General features: G+C 44.6%; 1 long non-coding RNA gene across 1 annotated transcript; it reads left to right on the forward strand.

The window, feature by feature from the left end:
- The first annotated feature begins 594 nt into the window (after nt 1–594).
- On the forward strand, nt 595–7,025 carry LOC141090513 (uncharacterized). Its single transcript, XR_012232414.1, has 2 exons — nt 595–3,173; nt 5,934–7,025. It is a non-coding gene; the product is annotated as an uncharacterized lncRNA (long non-coding RNA).
- Nucleotides 7,026–7,440: the final 415 nt, after the last annotated feature.

The following is a 7,440-nucleotide window of genomic DNA, read 5'->3' on the forward strand; positions in this document are numbered from 1 at the left end:
TCAAGGAATACATTGCGGATAGCCTGAGCAAGGGTCATATTAGACCTTCCTCTTCTCCTCTGGCTGCTGGCTTCTTCTTTGTTAAAAAGAAGGATGGCGGTTTACGCCCGTGTCTGGATTTCAGAGAACTCAACCAGATTACGGTCCGTGATCCTTACCCTATGCCACTTATACCCGATTTATTCAACCAAGTGGTTGGTGCCAGGTGGTTCTCCAAACTGGACCTCAGGGGGGCGTACAATCTTATAAGAGTCCGTCAGGGGGATGAGTGGAAGACAGCGTTCAATACCCCTGAGGGTCACTTTGAGAGTTTGGTAATGCCGTTTGGGTGGACTATGGCACCGGCGGTCTTTCAACACTTCATTAATGATGTCTTCTCTCAGTTGTTGGGGAGGTTTGTTATAATTTATCTTGACGACATCCTCATTTTCTCTCGCGACCATGATACACATATAGAGCATGTTAGACAGGTTCTGCAGTTGCTCAGAGAGAACAGGCTCTATGTTAAGCTTGAAAAATGTGTGTTTTTCGTACAGGAGCTACCATTCTTGGGTTATATAATCTCCGCCTCAGGTTTTAAGATGGACACTGTAAGAGAATGGTCAGTCATAATATACTGAGCGGCCATGTTGTCTCTAGCAGCCATTTTGTTGAAAGTTAGAGAAGATTCAACTTTTACAAAAGAGCTGATAAAATGTATTAAATGGAGGATGGAAAATGAGATCATGTCTCCTAGCAACCTCAGCCGATGTGCGTAGAGGAAGATTGGATCAATCAATAGGGTCACAGGTTACCAAATATATGGTCAGTATGCTTATACGTGATAGTGTGGTAGCGAAGAGTAGAGTAGTTAAAATGTCAGGATGTAAGAATTTAGGGACCTAGACTGGAGACAATGATAAGATTTTAGGACAGTAGCCATAGATACCAATGACTTATGGGTTTTAGTGTTGCTTGAAGAAATGTTAATTAATATCTTCGTATTATGTCATTATATTCTCTTTTCTAAACCACGTTTCTGTAGATTACCATGAAAACGCCTTAGAATTATAATGTTAACGCCCTCTGCGGCAAAATGCAGCTTTCTTTGTTCTGATAATGTATAAGAAGCCCCTGTTACTGTCGATCGGGGCCATTCCATCGCCATCATGCCACTGTGCCTCACCATGGCCAGGGCACAGAGCCTTATCATCGCCAGACTTCCTAGCGAATCTCTGCCTGTCTGTATTCCTGTTTTTGCCCGCATATTCCAGCTCCTCTGTTATTCTGTATCTGTCTTGCTGTGTATCTCCGAATAAACCTTCAACCTCAGCTTGATAAGAGATCGTCTGTGGAACTTCTTCCCGACTCTTCCAGCTCTCAGTAGGACTTTTTCTTACAAGTGGCGATTGCCAGCCAGGAGGAGCAGCTCCGGAGAGTGGCCTCCAGAAGAACCTTTGTGGAAGAAGCCGCAGATGAGGGCTTGGAGGTGGGAAGAGGAAGAGAAAAAATAAAAGAAACGCGTGTGGCCACACGTGAAACCGATCAAAGTAAGCCAGCCTGAAGGAGAACCTCTCGTGATCGCTCCGAGACCGCCTGCCCGATTTTTTTATAAGAAAACCACGGACAAAGAAAAAGACTATAAAAGATGAGTAACTAAGAAGAAGCTATCTACAAGGACGTGAGAATTTTTTTGTGCCCGGTAGCAAGAAGCTTTAAAAGGGCGTGGGGAGACGCCTGGCAAGCTAACGAGTGAGGCTGGAATCACGGCTGCACCTCTTTTGATATCTGGTCGACCCCCAAACAGCCGGCAGGAGGTCTTCCATTCGAGAGAGGTGTGAGTATCTAACTTTGCTTAAATTGCATTTGTTGATACTAGGACAGAGTAAAACTCGTCCTTGTAGACCACTGTAAATATGGAGTGGTTACGGAAGCAGGCAGAGAAATATGCTGGCACACCCCAGCTGGAGGGGGTTAATGTGGAAACCACGTGGTTAAATTGTATGCGATGGTTTACCACAGAGAACAGGGAACTAGATAGAAAACATTCGCTAGGTTAAGCTAATAGCCAAGTAGTGGCTTTGTGTAAGACAGTCATAACTTTTGATCAGGCTCTTGATAGGTAGCTTACACAGCAATATGTTAACATGATCACCCGGGGAGGGGCAGCGTATAGGGAGAGATCAGAACAGCTGAGCGAGATGCTGGAGCTAGCAGCTAGCACAGAGAGGAGGGGTGCGAGCAGCAGCAGCAGCTGAGAGCAGTTATGTCACAGATGGACACTGTAGCTTCGGGACACAGTGTGATGTAAATACAGTTGTAGACTGGAGAAGAGAGTTAGGAGAATGAGTGAAGTAGTACATAAAAAGATATAGTGTCCCAACAGCTCCAGCTTATGCAGACACAGTTGAGGAAAGATATATTGTCCTGACAGCTCCAGCACATGCAGACCCTAGGTTAGGTGTGAAGCTGCTTCAACCCCGAGAAAAATATCCCTGACCAAATGTTCCTGATCCATCTTAAATTTATACAAAAATTTGCCTAATTGGGAGGAAAGTGTTTTGTTAGGACGATGTAGTCCGAGGTGAAGGGTGATGAGTCCAATGTTTTTGCATGCCATTCACCTCGGGGTGTATCTGTTGATTAGGGGAGGCCAGGAGTTCCGGGGGGGTATGCGCAGCTGCCGAGAATGGGCAGGTCCCGTTCGGCAGAGCCCCCACAGGATCCTATGAGAGGTCCCCCCTTGTGTTATTTTCGTGGACATTTAGGACATGTTAGGCGTTTTTGTCCCAACCTTGAGCCAGGGATTGCTCCCCAAGAACCCCGGGCACCATTTAACCTCCAACAGACCCGGGAGTTCTCTAGACCACCTTTCGGAGTTAGACCTCCGTATCCAGCAGTGAATGACCCTAGGCAGTATCAGCAGTACAGCGGTCTTCAAATGGTTAACCCAGTCTCACAGGAGCCTTTTGCTTCTGCTCCTTCCCCAATGGCTTTCACTTATCCGCACCCGGAGGTCCATGCTATTAAGGGAGGGGTCACTCCTCCTCGTCCCTATGCTCTGCTGATTAAGGAGCTGCGGGAACATGGGGACCGGACCCTGACTAAGGATCTCTTTGGGGCGGAGGTGGCAGCTGTTGGACGGAAGCCGTGCCCAGATGGGGATGATGGATTTTTCGGGCTTCCCACGGCAGGTAACACTGATTGATGGAGTGCTCCCCCTGTTCCCCTTACCCTCCTTGCCCCCCTTTCCCTGGGCAAGGACGGTAGACCTTATGTCAGAGGGAGAATAGAGGGGCTGCCTTGGGAAGACATCCTCATCGATACAGGAGCCTCAGTTTCAATAACGCGACACAAATTGCAGTCACCCCCTGGACTGCCTGAGACTACACTTTTGTAGAATTTGAGGACTCCTGTATTCAAGCAGAAAAAAGTCGTCCAGTAAACCTGAAATTTCAGGACACAGGGGGATCGAAGCAAAGGGGTCTTCGATGCGCTTTTTGGGTAAACCCACAGTTACGGTACACTATTTTGGGAACTGATGTTTTGGGAGCAATGGGAATTGTTGTTGATTTATGTAACAAAGTCTTGTGGCGGAAGAAAGAAGCCACTATCTGTTCTGTAATTGTCCCTGTAGAGGAGGAGGAGAGTCATAAATTACTCATTGCTAGCTTCGGATAAGGTGCTAATGAAAATGTTGAAAACACTGACAATGAGGCTTTAAAGAATGAATTGAAGCAAAAGTTCCCTGAATTGTGGATCTCAAAGAAAACTGATTGTGGGTTAATGCAAACTCAGGTTAAAATTGATGGTGAAAAACTGCCACCTTTCCAGCGTCAGTACCGTATTCCTGAGGACGCCATCCCTTACATAAGGGTTGCAGTCAGTGAATTGGAGAAACAAGGTGTTGTTGTGAAAGGTAATTCTCCATGTAACAGTCCTATTCTACCTGTAAAAAAGGAAGATGGCAGTTTTCGAATGGTAGTAGACCTGAGACTTGTAAATAAGTACACTCCCTCAGCTGCTCACCTTGTTGCATCTGTCCCTGAAGTTATGTCACAGCTGAGGAGTGATTGTAAGGTATTTTCTTGTTTGGATATTGCAAATGGCTTTTTCTCAGTACCCCTAACACCTGAATCTGCACTCCGCTTCGCACGCGGTTGCCCATGGGATTTCACAGTTCTCCTGTGTATTTCCATCAGGCATTAGATCAGATGTTAGAGCCCCTGGGTTACGGAGACAAAGTCTTGCAGTATGTTGATTATTTATTGATTCAAACTGTCGATGAAGGTGAACACAGAGAAACCCTTGAAAATGTTTGTCAGGCTTTACAAAATGCAGGACTCAAAATGAGTCTGGATAAAGTACAATTGATGAAATCAGAGGTTAAATTTCTGGGTGTGTCTGTCTCAGCAGAAGGAAAGAAGCCCATGCATGATAGGGTTAAAGCTATTCAGGCTGTCCCCATACCAACTAATATTACTGAACTCAGAAAATTTTTGGGTCTTATTAATTTTTCCAGAGAATTCATTGAAGATTTTGCTTATTTGGCTAAACCACTGTATGATTTATTGAAAAATGTTGATAATGACCTTGACCCTGTTAATGTAGAGGGAACCGCCTTACAGGCTTTTGAGGGATTGAAGCACGCCCTTACGGCAGCTGCTGCATTGATTAACCCTGACCCTTCCCAGCCTTTCTACATTCAGACTCACACCGGTGATATCTCTATTTCTTCTGTGCTCCTACAAAAATGGCCCAAAGAAAGCCCAGAAGTGTCTAGTCAGTTGTATGCCTTAGGTTATTATTCTAGGTTGCTTACTCCCGTGGAAAAAGGATTCACTCAGTGCATGAAGCACCTACTGAGCGTGCACTGGACTATGAATCAAGTGAAACATATAGTGGGATTCGCTCCTTTAATTCTACAAACCCCGCACGTCACTTTAAAAACTTTGCTGAAAGGAAAAGCTTCAGGTATCAATTCACAGAGAATGGCCCAATGGATCATTGATTTTGAGACTAGAGACTTACAAGTCGAAGTGGGTGAGAAATATCACTTAGCCCAGATGATGCAATATGCAGGAAAAAGTCACGATTGTCAAATTGAACACGCTAATGTTACCCCCTCTCCCTTCCGAGCAGATTTTCAAGAGGGAATCCCCTGTGCCTATATTGACGGAGCTCGCTATTGGCATGAGGTGCATTACGTCACAGGCTTCGCTGTGTGGTTTCCAGCTAAGCCATTGCTGCTGCAGTATAAACTCCCTGGTCATTTCTCCGCTCAAAGAGCTGAGTTGGAAGCAGCTTTACAAGTCATTCTCGTGTGTCCAGAGCCAATGAATATCTTCAGTGATAGCGCATATGTCGTGTCGTCACTCACTCTGTATCTTAATGTATGGGCCCTTAGGGGGATGGTTGATTCTCAGAACAAGCCCTTGCAGCATGCAGACATTCTAAAACAAATTGAGCAACGGGGTAAAGAATTCCCAAAATTATGGTCCTTCTGCAAAATTAAAGGACACCAAAGGCTAATTCCTGACCCTCACATCCTTGGCAATGCATATGTAGATCACGCAGCCAGGGAAGCTGCACGCACAGGCGAGGACAAATATCCCCAAGAAGTCATCGCTGCAGTTACTAAAAAACCCCGAGAGCCCCCCCCTTGTTTATTCTTCTCTTCAATATCTCGTAAAAGCACAGGAGAAGGATGGAGACTCATCTCTGTTCAATTCCCTTGAGTCCCTGCCCATTGAGGGGGAGTGCTTGTACTACAAACGGGTTAATGATAGACTAGTGCTTTACATCCCAACAACAATGGTTAAGTCTTTGCTCAAATTTTCAAGCTAAAAAGGTGATTAAAATGGTTCATATCAATCAGTATAGACTTCTTAATTATTTTACTGAGATTTCTGGTAAGGACTGATACTCCACTCTTTTTTTTCTATTTCCTCCAGGTCAGCTGAAGATTTTCATATTCGACTCCTGGGACCGTGAACCTATTGGATGATCAGGAGAAGATGTTTCACACTATACAGTGGGACTCTGATAGTGTGAGAGGGGGAGAAGATCAGGAAAATCCAGAAGACAAAGAATGAGAAGAAATAGACCAAAAGACTTGACTATTGTGCAACTTATTTGGGACTATTTGAATTATTTTTTTATTTTTTTTATTATGTGTTTGTGCTATTTTTTAGGGACTTTTGCCTTACACACACACGTGCATAAAGTGCTGAATTACCTCAATATTCTTATTTTCAGTAATTCACCAATGAATATTACAGTCCTGTATGTTGTACTCTGGATAGAGTACAAGAGGGGGACTTGTAAGAGAATGGTCAGTCATAATATACTGAGCGGCCATGTTGTCTCTAGCAGCCATTTTGTTGAAAGTTAGAGAAGATTCAACTTTTACAAAAGAGCTGATAAAATGTATTAAATGGAGGATGGAAAATGAGATCATGTCTCCTAGCAACCTCAGCCGATGTGCGTAGAGGAAGATTGGATCAATCAATAGGGTCACAGGTTACCAAATATATGGTCAGTATGCTTATACGTGATAGTGTGGTAGCGAAGAGTAGAGTAGTTAAAATGTCAGGATGTAAGAATTTAGGGACCTAGACTGGAGACAATGATAAGATTTTAGGACAGTAGCCATAGATACCAATGACTTATGGGTTTTAGTGTTGCTTGAAGAAATGTTAATTAATATCTTCGTATTATGTCATTATATTCTCTTTTCTAAACCACGTTTCTGTAGATTACCATGAAAACGCCTTAGAATTATAATGTTAACGCCCTCTGCGGCAAAATGCAGCTTTCTTTGTTCTGATAATGTATAAGAAGCCCCTGTTACTGTCGATCGGGGCCATTCCATCGCCATCATGCCACTGTGCCTCACCATGGCCAGGGCACAGAGCCTTATCATCGCCAGACTTCCTAGCGAATCTCTGCCTGTCTGTATTCCTGTTTTTGCCCGCATATTCCAGCTCCTCTGTTATTCTGTATCTGTCTTGCTGTGTATCTCCGAATAAACCTTCAACCTCAGCTTGATAAGAGATCGTCTGTGGAACTTCTTCCCGACTCTTCCAGCTCTCAGTAGGACTTTTTCTTACAGACACCGCAAAGGTGCAGGCGGTACTACATTGGGATCGGCCTGATAATCTTAAGGCGCTTCAGCGATTTCTTGGCTTCTCCAATTACTATAGGAAATTTATTAAGAACTTCTCTATGATTGCCAAACCACTGACTGACATGACTAAGAAGGGTACCGACTTTTCTGACTGGTCTGAGCCTGCGGTACAGGCGTTTGAATTCCTCAAGAATAGTTTTGCCTCAGCGCCCATTCTGGTGCAGCCCGATGTCTCCTTACCATTTGTCGTGGAGGTGGATGCGTCGGAGGTTGGAGTGGGGGCTGTACTGTCTCAGGGCCCTTCTTGGGCCAAGTTGCATCCGTGTGCCTTC

Source organism: Dendrobates tinctorius, unplaced genomic scaffold, assembly GCF_039654945.1.
Source record: "Dendrobates tinctorius isolate UK_male_01 unplaced genomic scaffold, ASM3965494v1 ptg000008l, whole genome shotgun sequence".
NCBI lineage: Eukaryota > Metazoa > Chordata > Amphibia > Anura > Dendrobatidae > Dendrobates > Dendrobates tinctorius.